The sequence below is a fragment of the Stegodyphus dumicola genome, chromosome 4 (genome assembly GCF_044657685.1).
Source record: "Stegodyphus dumicola isolate Sdum_Otavi_A_Nest chromosome 4, ASM4465768v1".
In the NCBI taxonomy this organism is placed as follows: domain Eukaryota; kingdom Metazoa; phylum Arthropoda; class Arachnida; order Araneae; family Eresidae; genus Stegodyphus; species Stegodyphus dumicola.
Window position 1 is genome coordinate 50758581 of NC_140771.1, and position 15863 is coordinate 50774443.

Here is a 15863-nt window from a genome sequence, read left to right on the forward strand (position 1 = left end):
TAAATTTTCAATTTCAATTGCTTTATTTACAGAGAAGCCCCTTTCCACAGAGGCCTGTTCGTGTGACAAGATAAGAATACTTGTCACAGTGAATACTTGAATAGTGAAAATATACATTTTTTACTATATATATATATAATTTATTTCCTATACAATATTGATTAATTGATTATATTATCTCCTAAGTTTAATTAAAGTAGAATTATTTTAAAAGAGTTAATCCATACTGGTAAGTTATTGTAGTGTCGCTTCAGTTCCGTCAAGTTTCTAATGAAATTTAGTTAAAGCGGAATGGCAACACCTTCTAGTCTCCGCGAAGAACGAAGTAAACAAACTTCGAGTTTTTGTCACGCGATGCTACGTGCATGTAAAATGTAAATAAATCTTATGAATAAGAATCTATAACATCGTAAGGAATAAAATATTGGTTTCATAGGAGTCAGAGAAGTGTTATTTTTCTATATTTGCACACCAGACACTTCACTGGTGTATCCCGGCGTGATCGAATTCTACAATGGCTGACGAAGACGAAACCGAAATTAAAGCAACAACTGCATCTGTCGCCAAGGTAAGCGTTAAAGTTCCTCCTTTTTGGAAGCCAGATCCTAAAATATGGTTTATTCAACTAGAAGCACAATTTAGAAATGCAAAAATTAGTGCAGATCAAACAAATATGATTATGTTATAAGTTCCATTGAACCCGATATTTTGTCACAGGTATCTGATATTTTGCTAAGTCCACCACAAGATAATAAATATGAGGCAATTAAAAATAGACTAATTTCATTATATGCTGATTCAGAGACTCAAAAAACCCAAAAATTACTGAGTGAGTTAGAACTGGGTGACAAAAATCCATCTCAATTGCTATGTGAGATGCGTAATTTGGCGGGCGATAAAGTAACAGATACTTTCCTAAAAGCATTGTGGCTACAACGTTTACCCATTAATATGCGTAGCATTATATCTGTTAGTAGTGAAGATTTGTCAAAAGTGGCTACAATGGCCGATAAGATTTGGGAATTAAACCCTGTTACTCCCCAAATAGCTGCTGCATCATCCATAACGGTAAAAACGGAATGGTAATAACGGTAAAAACGGAATAACGGTAATAACGGTAAAAACGGGATCCATAACGGTAAAAACGGTAAAAACGGAACGGTAAAAACGGATTGAAAGTTTACAAAAACAGGTTAGTGAACTTAGCTTACAAGTTTCTGCTTTAAACAAGCAACGCCACAGTCGTCCCTATTGTCGTAACCGATCCAAATCACGAGATAGGATATAGTGATATTTGTTACTATCATAAAAAATTCGGTAATAAGTCATTTAAGCGTAAACAACCCTGCAACTACTCATCAACATCACAGACAAATAGTCCGGAAAACCAGCTCCCCGTCTCTCATTGACGACGGAGGGACAAGGGATGCAGCTGAGTCGTCTTTTCATCAGCGACAAAGAATCGGCTACACAATTTTTAATAGATACCGGGGCAGAAATTTCTGTCATTCCTCCCTTGCCTGCAAATAAAAAAAATATCTCAAAATTAGAACTCTTTGCTGCAAATGGTACGAAAATTAAAACATATGGCCAAAATTTACTCAAGCTTGATCTTGGACTCAGACGATCATTCACATGGCCTTTTATAATTGCGGACATAAACAAACCGATAATAGGCATGGATTTTCTTGCAAATTTTAACCTTTTGGTAGATTCTAAAAATCGCAAGTTGATTGATGGTACTACATTCTTAACAACCAATGGAACTCCTTGTTTTCAAAATAACAATAATAATATTCCGATTTTAAATGCCGTAAATGATCCATATAAACGTATCATTAACGATTTTCCGCATTTGTTAAAACTGAATGTAGTTAATAATAAAGTTAAAAATCATAACATCGAACATTATATCGAAACCAGAGGTCCACCAGTTTTCGCTAAAGCCAGGAGACTGTCAGCTGAGAAACTTAAAGCGGCTAAAAAGGAGTTTGAATTTATGCTCCAAATGGGTTTATGCAGGCCATCCAAAAGTAACTGGTCGAGCCCACTACATCTCGCTATGAAGAAATCAGGTGATTGGAGACCTTGTGGAGACTATCGAGCGTTAAACAACGTCACGATTCCTGATAGATACCCTCTCCCATTTTTAACAGATTGCAGTTCCATTTTAGCTGGAAAAAGAGTTTTCTCATCCATAGACCTCATTAGAGCGTACCAACAAATTCCAGTTCGCGAAGAAGATATACCGAAAACGGCCATTCTCACTCCCTTTGGCTTATTCGAGTTCCCATTCATGACGTTCGGCCTACGAAATGTGGCTCAAACGTTCCAACGTTTCATGAACAGTGTGTTGAATGGACTAGAATTCGTGTTTTGCTATTTGGATGACATTCTAATAGCCTCTCCAGATGAAGAAACTCATCGAAAACATATACGAGCAGTCCTCGAGAGACTAAACGAATATGGCCTGTGTATTAATGCGGCAAAGTGTAAATTTGGTCAAACAAAACTTGCATTCCTGGGATACGAAGTGTCAGCTGAAGGACTTAAACCTCTCTCAACGAAAGTTGATGCCATCAAAAATTTCCCAGAACCAAAGTCATTTACTAGTTTAAGACGATTTTTAGGTATGGTGAATTTTTATCACAGATTCATACCAAATTGTGCGAAATTGCAACAACCTTTAACAACATTTCTCAGTGGTATTAAAAAGAACTGCAGAAAAGAAATAACCTGGACGGCAGAAACAAGAAACGCCTTCCAGATCTTAAAAGAGGCACTTATTCATGCCACAAACTTAACTCACCCATCCGAAAAGGCTGAAATATCGCTAACAACTGATGCTTCCGATACTGCCATTGGAGCCGTTTTACATCAGATTGTGAATAATGCAAAACAACCCTTAAATTTCTTTTCCCGAAATTTGACATCAGCACAACAAAAATATAGTGCCTACGACAGAGAACTCTTAGCCATCTATACAGCAGTAAAACATTTCAAATAATCTTAGAAGTGCGAACTTTTGCAATATACACGGATCACAAACCACTAACATTTGCCTTCCAACAAAATTTGGAAAAAGCGTCGCCACAACAAGCTAGACAACTATCATATATAGGCCAGTTCTCAACCGATATCCGATTCATACAAGGGAATGAAAATACTGTCGCTGACGCTCTCTCTCGCATAGACACCATTTCTGTACCATCTACAATAGACTTACAAACTATAGTAGACTGTCAAGAAGATGACGACTTGGAGATACTTAAAAACAACCCAAACTTAAAAATCCTGCAGATCCCTATACCGGACAGCGACAAGAAAATTTACTGTGATACTTCTACAAATTATAATCGACCATACATCCCTGCAAAGTTTCGGCAGAAAATATTTTCTTCAATCCATAATTTATCTCATCCTGGAATAAGATCCAAGATAAAATTGATAACACGACGTTTCATATGGCCCAATATGAATAAAGACTGCCAACTATGGACTAGAGAATGTTTATCTTGCCAAAGATCTAAAGTTCACAGACATACACATTCATCTTTGGGAGAATTCAAAGTACCTCCACACAGATTCCAGCATTTAAGCATAGATCTGGTGTGTCCGCTACCTCCTTGCAAAGGATTCAAATACCTTCTAACCATCATCGATCGTTATACACGATGGATCGAAGCGGTACCGTTAGAAGATCAATCAGCAGAATCTATTGCTAAAGCTTTGATTTATACTTGGTTTTCACGCTTTGGAATTCCGAATCGCATAACATCTGACCAAGGTCGGCAATTCGATAGCCAACTTTTTCAAGCTTTAGGAAAATATCTTGGTTTTCATACAAACACTACAACTGCGTACCATCCACAGGCAAATGGCCTGATCGAAAGACCACACCGAACTTTAAAAGCAAGTCTCAGATGTCATCTACTTGAATCAAAATCATGGCTGGAAGCATTGCCTTTCGTTCGTTTAGGCATAAGATCTGCCATCAAGGAAGACCTAAGTTGCTCATCCGCAGAACTTGTATACGAAACCCCTTTAGCATTACCTGATGAATTCTTTTCAACAGTACCTCATATGAAACAGTCTGAATTTTCTCAAAACCTTCAGAAAATAATAAGAGCTATGAAGCCAAGTTCTACCACCACCCATGGAAATAGAACAGTCTTTGTTTCTAAACATCTTTCCAACTGTTCTCACGTATTCCTATACAACAACATTAATAATTCGTCGCTACAGCCTGTCTATCTTGGACCGTATCCTGTAAGAGCAAGAAAGGATAAGTACTTTGATATTGAAATCCAAGGAAAAGTTAAAAGAGTTTCAATAGAAAGACTAAAGCCATGTTTCCTAGTGCAAGATTCTGATATTCCTTTTCAAAACTCCCATTCCAAGAAAGCGGAACTTGGGGAAACACCTGCACTCAAGAACACTGAAGAAAATTCAGAAACTCATCATGAAACCAAGACTACTAGAACCGGCAGACATGTGAAGTTTCCCAGTCACTTTAAAGACTATCTTCCATAATCGCTGTCACTAGGAAGGGGGTGTGTAGTGTCGCTTCAGTTCTATCAAGTTTCTAATGAAATTTAGTTAAAGCGGAATGGCAACACCTACTAGTCTCCGCGAAGAACGAAGTAAACAAACTTCGAGTTTTTGTCACGCGATGCTACGTGCATGTAAAATGTAAATAAATCTTATGAATAAGAATCTATAACATCGTAAAGAATAAAATATTGGTTCCATAGGAGTCAGAGAAGTGTTATTTTTCTATATTTGCACACCAGACACTTCAGTTATATTTTGAAAGATGTATATATTTTTTCCTTTTACAACTGAAATTTTATTCTTCATGATGATTTAACTCCAGTCCCCGTTAAAACATTATTAACATTTTGCTTTCAAATTACTTCAAAACATCTTTCAAAATATAACTTACCAGTATGGATTCACACTTTTAAAATAATTCTACTTTAATTAAACTTAGGAGATAATATAATCAATTAATCAATACTGTTTAGGAAATAAATTATTATTAACTAACTTTGCAGCAATTGCGCAAGTAGTAATAACTTGTATTCGCACTAAATGGATTTAAGATCATACAACATTATATATATATATATACAGTACAAAGTCCGAGATCCGGACATCTAATATCTGGAATGATCTAAAATCCGGACCTCAAAGCCACCACCAACCAATTGCGCATTTTTTTCCTGATCTTAAAAAAAAATGTCGGAAATCCCGATTCTTAATCTCAGTTTGGCGCTAAATAAAATATCTCATTATTGAAGAAATAATTATTTTAGCATAAATTTGTGTGATTAGTAACTTGACTCCATAGCTGCGTATCTGCTTGGCATAATCTGAAACCTAAACATTTGTTAATTTTACATCAACTAATATTTTATATCCTTGATGCCGAAATCGCGAATCATTATTTATTGTATTTTGCTTTCATCACCGCATGTTTATCAACGGATGACAACTCGAGTGATGAATCATGCAGCGACGCCAAATAACAGAGTATTATCCGATTACAGATTTAAGTTTAATGCGCTAAATTGTTGACAAGGGGAGATTTAGCAGAAATTTCTTTCCTTATGCTAAAAATAGATTTTGTTAATGATACTCATAGGACAAACGATTATATTTAGTGCTATTTGAATTAAGAATAACTGATTTGTTATTCACATAAAGCCAGAACCAGCGCCAGAGCTCGCATGGCCGCACCAGGCGGCAGAATTAAGCGAAGTTAAACAGAAGTTTTTCATTGCGATGACAATGCCCAATCATTAATCAATTAGCGGAGGGCGAAATCTGTAGTATGGTTCTAAATCCAGAAAATACAGCTACCGATAGTGAAGAAAGTAACAGAGAGGTTACTGAACGAGAAAAAATTTTGATTGACAAGTTATTCGGAATTCTCGACACAGCAATTACAGGACTTGAACAATGGAACTTAATAACTAAACAAGAAATTATATGTCTATAGTATTAGTCTAAAGTATTAGCAGAGAAAACAAATCAAACAACTCACATTGAAAGAAATGTTTAATAAAGTAAACATATAAATATTAAGCTCTTTTCTTTTGTAAACTTTGATACCCTTTAAATAATAAATGCTTCATTATTTCATAAATCACGATTTCATATTTTCAATTTTTATAATTTCTACGTGCCATCTTAGTAGATTTAAAATGATCTAATATCCGGAAAAATCTCAAATCTGGGATTGCCGAAGTCCCGACGAGTCCAGACCTCGGACTTTGTACTGTATAAATATATAAAATATACATTCCGTATTATATATATATATATATATATATATATATATATATATAATACGGAATGTATATTTTCAGTTAAACTTCTACCCAATAACTTTAGTAATTCATGAAAGTTAATTTTGCATCTAGTTAATTCAGGAAAATTAGTTTCAATTAGTTGTTTTCAGCTTTAAAAATATTAAAAAATTTTTAATTAGTTATTTTCAACTAATAATTGTATCGCCATTAGCAAAAATTGTGCATTACTATCAACAACATAGGTTTAAACCAAATACTTAATTGTCTATTGAAGCTTCAAAACATATTTCCGAAGTTCACTTTTTCTCGGCTAGCGTTACCGAATTCGCCCTTCGCGACCTAAAATCGAAATGGAGCCAACAGATTTCCCGCGAAATCGATAACAGACCCTCTGCAGAAATAAACTCATAATCCCGATATCCCATACATATAGTATGTGCAAAAGAGAATAAACTCCGTAGAAGGTGATAAAAAATTAATTTATGGCTTAATTGAAACAAACACAGAAATTAAGCTAAGCAAAACCGTGTAAAAACAAATTGAAATGATAAAACGAAACTTAATTTTCATGTGAATTTTCAGCGCTGACTCTCCCATTCTAGAAATTTCAATTTGTTTCAGACAAAGACCACATTTAAGGATTGCCATCCATCAATATCCAGTCTTTGTAGTCAGCTTGATGAAGCCACAGTTTATTGAAAATGCACTTTCCAGGCATCTCGTTCCTATTGGCGTCGGAAGGGTTGTGGCCTTCCAGGTTGGGATTGCTCTAATTTTGGCAAATATTTTCAGAATCTCCCCCCCCTTTTTTTTTTTTTTTTTTTTTTTTTTTTTTTTTCTCGAGCACCTTCATCATCACTTTCGCCTCTTAAAGAACTTCCGGCTTCACGATTTCGTCACAGTCTGCCTAAATTTATGGATAACACCTGTTTCGAAAGATTGGGTGAATAGCCAATTAGACACCGATACTTTCGTTCGGGTAGCTAATTGTTTTTTTTTAATCGTTTGAAACGCAAATCCGCCAACAGATTGGTTAAGAGCCGTGTAATTTTAATTCCATATTCATGAGAAATCGTAATTCACACTGAGAATGGCAATCATTAGAAATGATAAGAAATGTCAAATGAGCAAAATTAAGGACCGTTTATTCATTTTGGCCAAAATTAAGGACTTTTAAGGACCAAAAATCATTTTTGAAAAAATTAAGGACTTTTAAGGACCGTACGAACCCTGTGTGAAGTTTAAAGCACGCACCCCTCCGTTCTAGTAGCACTTTTGTCCATTCCTTCCAATATCTGTCTGATGAAGGACGCACGTGGTGCGCCTCTGTCAATCTGCATGTAAATGCATAATGGTCTGGCCTTCCGACTAGTCCACATTCACAGAGATCTTAGTCTTCAAGTCCAAATCTGTGTAGGTAATCAGGAAATGGACCGTGCCCAGAGAGGAATGTAGTCAATGAAGATGAGTTGGAGAAGACAAGGTCTGTGACTTTTGGGATAAATTTATACGTCCTTCGACCTGTCCGGGAAATATCCCATCTCTGCTGCCATTCTGCGTAAAGGTCGCCGCGTGTAATCTTTTTGAGATAAGAGGAAGGCAGAGGTAGAGCATGTTCTGGCAGGAAGATATCCGAAGCCGCTTGTTTTGCCTGTTCGTCCGCCAGCTCGTTGCCGAGTACACCAGTGTGCGCTGCTACCGAGCTAATGATGGGACGATAATTGAGCGGGAGGTTGACTAATGCCCTTTGTATATTGAGTACGAAGGGGTCTCAGCTGGCTGGTCCCTCTATGGCGGCTATGCTCGACAGTGAGTCACTATAGATATAGACAGTTTCTTGGTGACTACGAGTATATGAGAGATAGCCAATGTAGTGCGCAATGCCGAGGTTGTGCGTGGTGCCTAGTTTGTGCAATTCTTGGATGTTTTTTAAGTGAAAAAGATCGATGTGTACATGGGCAAAGCCAATGTAGTGCGCATGCCGAGGTTGTGCGCGGTGCCGAGTTTTTGCAATTCTTGGATGTTTTTTTAAGTGAAAATAGATCGATGTAGTAAGGAAAGGTGTACATGGGCAAAGCCAATGTAGTGCGCATGCCGAGGTTGTGCGCGGTGCCCAGTTTGTGCAATTCTCGGATGTCTTTTAAGTGAAAATAGATCGATGTGTACATGGGCAGAGCAAATGTAGTGCGCAATGCCGAGGTTGTGCGCGATGCCAAGTTTGTGCAATTCTCGGATGTTTTTTAGGTGAAAATAGATCGATGTGTACATGGGCAGAGCAAATGTAGTGCGCAATGATGAGGTTGTGCGCGGTGCCGAGTTAGTGCAATTTTCGGATGATTTTTAAGTGAAAATAGATCGATGTGTACATGGGCAAAGCCAATGTAGTGCGCAATGCCGAGTTTGTGCAATTCTCTGATATTTTTAAGGTAAAAATAGATGGATGTGTACATGGACACCGAGTTTGTGCAATTCTTTGATGTTTTTCGAGCGAATACGGAATAAATCGAATGCGAACGCCGAGCTGTAATGTAACGCATTTTATATGCAATGTTTAACATAGGGTTTGTGTATTTTAAATTTGTATTGTTGTTTTAATTGTGAATTATATTTAATACATCATTTTTCATTTAAATTGTATTTTTAATTTTTTGTTTTTGATATGTTTATAATGCTTTCCGACTTACGATACATATCGATAGCCCGACTATCTACTCACAGTAGCAAAACTGTAAACTTTCACCCTATAAGTAACTTTTACCTCATTATTATAATACGTAGTGTTTGCTATCGTAATTGCACTTGATAATATGAGTTCTTTGATAATATGTGTGTGTGTATGGAAAGCATTTCTTAGCATTCTAAATTTGTACTATTTATTTTCTTATAATATTTTCTTTTATTGTAGAATTCTAGTATGCCTGCCTACAGAGAATATGATGTGATTTAGAAATTTAAGAACCTTTTTTTCATTAAAGTGAAGTTTAAAATTTTTAGAAAATAATGCAATTTGTCTAGTTACTGGTATGTAAGGGATTATATCATTACGTAGCAGAACGTTAATTTGTAAATATGATAAAATTGATATGTTCCAGAGTATTAATTTAAATTTAAAAAATCTTTTTTTTTATTTGTATAAATGCTGAAGCTTAAAAATCTTTGAAAATACTGAAGCAGTTTGAAATACAAATATGAGAGACTGCGACGTTCTTTATCGTTTTAATAATTGGTAGAGTTCGCTTACTGTATCATGGTAATTTTAAATATAAACAATTTATTATACTTATTTTCAGTTACGCCTAAGCTTAAATGTCAGAAATGTAAATTTAAAGTACAGAATTTGATATTAATTTACAATAATAAACAATTCGGTGCTACTTTGGTAGACGGTTGCACGGATTTTGGGGATTTTTTTTGGCGAGCAATACGACTTATGGTAAACCCATCGCTGGATAAGTTATTTATGGTAACCGATACTTTGTTGTCATTTTATTTTAAAAATAATGCGTTTTATTATGTATAAATTCCGTGTTTTAAATATTATTTATGACTTCTACATAATAAAAATGAATTTAATTTTGCATTTTTATTTGAAATAAAAATTTTATTGTTTATGATATTTTATGGAATTTTATGTTGAGAATAATGTAATGAATGACGTCACATTATTTTAAAAGTAATTGGTTTTAATATCTGTAAATTTAATCTAATGTTTTAAACATTATTTATGGCTGTTAAATATTAAAATACAATTTAATTTTGCATTTTTTAAATATGATTTTATTATGAATGATTATTTAAATAATTTTAATTCTATGCGTGATGTAATCAGCTCCCTGATTGGTTATTGAATATTTGTGCATTGCCGCGCCATTTTAAAATTTTATTATTCATCTCTTCGAATTCCTCATATTTCAAAGCGAATGGATATGTCCATTTCGAAGATGAATGTTGGTATTGGTAATTACCAAGAATTATTGATATCGGAATAAAAACAATTGCCGTTTGAGACCTTATTTTGACCAACCTGGCTTTCTTAATCAAAGATTTATTTATTGTTACAAGGGTCAGAGGAAATTTATTTTAAATTTTTGGAGGAAACCTCGGTAATTGCTTCTTCAATGAAGTGCGAGAGATGTAGATCACAGGTGAAGATCCTTTTTTTTTCTGGTACTTATCAATATACGACAGGTAAAATACTTTAAAAAAATGCAAGTACATATTTTCTTTTACTTTATAATTGTATACTTTTATTTTTATTTAAAAATTATATACACTGTTTTCAAAAATTCCTGAGATATTTATTGCCACATATGTTTTAATGTTAAATGATTATATCCTATAAAATTTATTTTAAGGGATCTGAATTTAAGTAATTAAAAAATTTTAATTCTTTTAAACGTTGGTATGATGTTTTTAATTCGATATTCAATTTAAGTAATATTTTATTCCAATTAAATGTTGGCGCAATGTTTTTATAGCGGTGTTTTTATTCTATTGTATGAAAGTAATAATTTAAGCTTACTTTAGCATTTTATACTCTTAGTAAATGTATTTATTTACATTTTCCAGCCATCTTAAAAAACAACGTTTTTAACAAAAAATTAATCCATTATTTTTAACGATATTTATTTTTTAAATTTTTCGAATACTTTACTATGCGTGAAATACGTAAAAAGAGCATTTTTCAAAATGGCTGACAACTGTAAAAACCACGCCAATGTAAATCGCCACAAATTTGTGCAACCGTCTACCAAATTAGCACCAACAATTCATTATTGTTTTTTTAAAAAGAATATAGAAACTACGCGTAGCGGTCCATGGAGAATATATTTTGACGTCACAAGCTTATTCCCGCCCGTTTATGGACGTCACATAGCTCCGCTTTCTCAACTTTGTTGATGCTACGCTTTTACCAAATTATTTATCAAGGGTGAAACAGCTAAAGGTTTCCGGTATTGTTTTTAAAATTGCATCCTTTTAAACTTAATCATTTTTATTAATCATTTCTTAATATTCCTTTCTTTTAAAATCGTGTATAATAGTCATAAATTTATTTCTATTATCCACGATTTCTGGTGAAATCAAGATGGCTGCCATTTTTTCAAACACGGAGTTTCGTCGAAAATCTGGATGGCAACCCTTTTTCAAAACAAAGTATTTCACGTGCTTTGGCGCCAAAACAAATTCGTGCGAAGTTTTGAAGGTGGGCTATACTGAAGCTGTTCCCCAATTTTTTCCGGCTTTAGGATCAGTTGTTTGACGATCAATTTAAAAAATATTTTTTTTATTATTGTATGATCACTTTAAAGGCGTAGCCAAGGTTTTCAGCGCCCGGGAGAATTATGATTTCTTCTTGCTTTCTGTTTCCCAATATTAAATAGGAAAAGAAAAGAAAGTTGTATGGATGCTACATATGGGAACAAATGTACCTAGCTACTACCCTGATTACTTTCATTTTCTCTTATTTTGATTTTCACAAGTTTTTAAAAGCATATTAATCGTTATTACGTTAAAGTGATAAGCATTATACATTAAAGTGATAAACATTATACACATTAAAGTGATAAACGTTATACGTGTTGCGTGCGTACGGGTTCGTTACGAAATGAATGCACAAGTCCGATGAAAAATGAAGAAAATTTATTATTATCACAACAGATATGATTAAATGTCCTGAAATAATCGTGCAGTATCACAATATATCACAGTAGTTATCTTCTAACTACTCAAATGTTCAATAGAACATAATTCAAAACAGCTAAAGAAAGCTAATCCGCGAATTCGCTACAATCAACAAGAGCAGTTTTCTAAACAGCAACAAACTAAGCAACTACTACGAACTGAGATGTTTTCCTCCTTTTATAAGATTTTAAAAATCACGCGCTAGAATTTTCTGGTACTTTCTCGAAATCAAAAAGACATATTTATTTATTTAATGTTAAATGCACGTGCTCTTGTATTTTTAATTTTCCGGCTTAGCTTTCTTCTTTTAATATTCGTCACGCGCTGCACTGCGCGGGAAATAAAACCATTTAATTTATAATTGAACTAACATTAGCTTTTTAAATACCAAATTCGTAACACTGCCCCCTTCCCAAGGACTGCACGACCCGGGCAGTACAATCCCTGGACAGGAAGCTAAACTTACAACTGTGGCATAACTGCATTAATAAGCATTACATTACAATAATAAACAACATGAACAATAAATGCAATAAATAAAACAAATCAATACTAAATACAAATCAAATCAAATACACATTTAAAAACAAAAAGAACCATGGTCTTATACTATTTACACTTATTTACATTACGTACTATGGCCATAGTAATGAGCTAACCTGTCGTAATGAATGACTTTAGGTTTAGAGTTCGAAGACTTACGGATCCGAACCATGACGTCATTCAGCCTGTTCAGGACTGTATATAGACTATCCGAAGGTGACTGTAATTTATGACTGACTCCTTTTCGTTGAATCGGGTTCCACAACCACACCTTGTCTCCTTTGTTGAATCTATGTCCAGTAACTCTCGTGTTGTATCTGGTCTTCACTTTCTCCGTCGCCAAGTTCACTCGCGACGGAGAAAAACCAAGTTCACTCGCGTGAGTCGCCAAGTTCACTCGCATCCGTTCGGCGACTAAACAGGCGGTCACAAGGCAGACGAAGGTCTGGACCGAAGAGCTTCTGGGATAGAGAATAGCTGGTCGTCTTGCGTTTCTTTTCGACCCTAGCATGATTTCGGCGGCTTCCCGAGTTGGGTCTTTCGGACAAGGCGTCGGCATTTCCAGGTGAGGATCTCTTCTGAGGATGGATAGTCATGCCACCAGATGCTTAAAGCAGTTTGTTGTTTTTGAAGTCTAAGGAAAAATTGTATTTCCTTAAAAAGTTCAATCCGAGTATGCATGGATCTGTAATATCCGCCACATATGCCGTGTGATGGTAGGCGGCACTTCCAAACGTGATGTTCACGTTTAACTTCCCAGCTATCTCGATCTTGTCACCAGACGCAGTCTGAAGGCTAACACAGGATGGCGTCCAAATAAGTTTATCTTTAAACTGTTCAGCTAAATCTTTCCTAATGATGGTAACATTAGCTCCTGTGTCAATGATCATATTGCAAAGAACTCCATCGATATGCCCATTGATGGACAGTCCGTTACTGTTGCCACTCACCGTAGAAATCTTGAATGCTTTAAAACAAGGTTTTTCATTGTCTGGTAACCTCCGTTACTTAATATGGTCATTAATTTGTTTCCTGCGTCGTTGCTGAGAAATGGTCTCAATTTTCGTACTCTGGGGTGTTCTGCAATTCTTTCGTACATGGCCTTCAGATCCAGAATTCCAGCACTTTGGTTTCTTGTCAATCCTTTTCCTTCCCATGGCATTTAGTTGTCTGTTTAAATCGTATGCCTTATTTTCTGTGCTCTGGGGTGTTCTGCAGTTCCTTTGTATGTGGCCTTCAACATCGCAGTTCCAGCACTTTAGGGTTGGTTTCTTCTCACCCGTATTCCATCTCAACGCATTCACTGGTCTTATCAAACCATCCGCTTTATTATCCGTGCCTTGGGGTGTTCTGCAATGCCGCCGCATGTGCCCTTCAATACCACATTTCCAACACCTTAGAGCCACTTTGTTCTTACTCCTATTCCGTATCAAAGTATTGACTTCTCTGGCTAAATCATCTAAACGCGCCATCAGTTGATCCACTAGCTCGTGGACTCGCACAGCTCTGACTGGGTAGCGATCTCTACGAGTTGCTTGCTGGGCTGCCTCCAATTTCACGGCGTACAACAGAGCGCTTTTTACATCTTTAACATCCGCCATTCGCAGAGCCTTCTGTATTTCGGGATCCCGGATGCCATCGATAAAATATTGCAGCGACAGGATTTCTCTTGTTTCTGTCGGGCACTCCGAAAAGGCGTGATGTGACAGCCTTTCAACATCCGTGGCGAGCTCCTGAAGTGTTTCGGTGGGCTTCTGTTGACGGGATTTTAATTGGAGCCTGCTGTAGTCTTTTAAACATTTCTCGCCGAAGCGCAGCTCCAAAGTGCCGGATAGAGCTTCGAAATCTAGCCCTTGATTTTCGGGAAGCGTCTGCAGGATATCCGCTGCGTCTGCTCTTAGAGAAGCGGCGATATAACAGGCCTTATTTGGGAATCCCATCCATTCGCATCCGCAACGATAGAAAACTGGGTCTTATACACTTGCCAGGATGTCTTCCCATCATAAGTGGATAGCTTCAGAGAGGGACGAGGAGGCATAGGTAAAAATTTAAAACCATCACTATTGTTCCCTGCCGTCGCTACGAATTTCTTTAAATCATCAACTTCTTTGGTGACCGCAGAAACTCTATCACTAATTTGTTGTTCCACGGCAGAAACTTTCTCTTCTATTTCTTCTTTTACCGAAGAAAACTTTTCTTCAATGTTTCCAACTTTATTTTCAGCTGTGTCAATTCTGCCTTCCATAGCCTCGAATTTGCTTTCTATTATGCAGGCAATTTCTCTTTTCATTTCGTCTTGACCTGCTTCAATCTTTTCTTGTACAGCTTTTATATCTTCTTTAAAAGTTACTTGACCAGCTTCCAACTTTTCGTGAACTGTATCCATTTCCTTTTTAACGGATTCTTCCATCTTTTTCTGACCAGATTTCATCTCATCTTTCATTTCTTGCTGGCCCAATTTCATTTCTGCCTTAACGGATATTTGACCAGCATCCATTTTCTCTTTAATTTCTTCTTTAAAAGATGTTTGGCCAGCTTCCCTCTTTTCTTGGAACGCAGCAAAAGCAGTAATGAGCTGTCTCAATTGTTCTTCCATCCCTCTTGTTATTGGCGTTCAAATCCCACTTCTGGCACCGAAAATTGTTGCGTGCGTAGGGTTCGTTACGAAATGAATGCACAAGTCCGATGAAACATGAAGAAAATTTATTATTATCACAACAGATATGATTAAATGTCCTCAAATAATAGTGCAGTATCACAATATATCACAGTAGTTATCTTCTAACTACTCAAATATTCAATAGAACGTAATTCAAAACAGCTAAAGAAAGCTAATCCGCGAATTCGCTACAATCAACAAAAGCAGTTTTCTAAACAACAACAAACTAAGCAACTACTACGAACTGAGATGTTTTCCTCCTTTTATAAGATTTTAAAAATCACGCGCTAGAATTTTCTGGTACTTTCTCGAAATCAAAAAGACATATTTATTTATTTAATGTTAAATGCACGTGCTCTTGTATTTTTAATTTTCCGGCTTAGCTTTCTTCTTTTAATATTCGTCACGCGCTGCACTGGGCGGGAAATAAAACCATTTAATTTATAATTGAACTAACATTAGCTTTTTAAATACCAAATTTGTAACATACGTTTCAGGTTTATCACACAGAGATGCCATTGAAATATTTCCATATTTTTGAACCGAAATTATGTTTTAAAAACTAAGTTAAACCTCCACTAAGAGTTCATCTCTTCAAAACGAGTTTTGAGACTAGCAACTGCTTTGGGGTAGTTAAGTTAACTCCTGTTGACTCTACAACG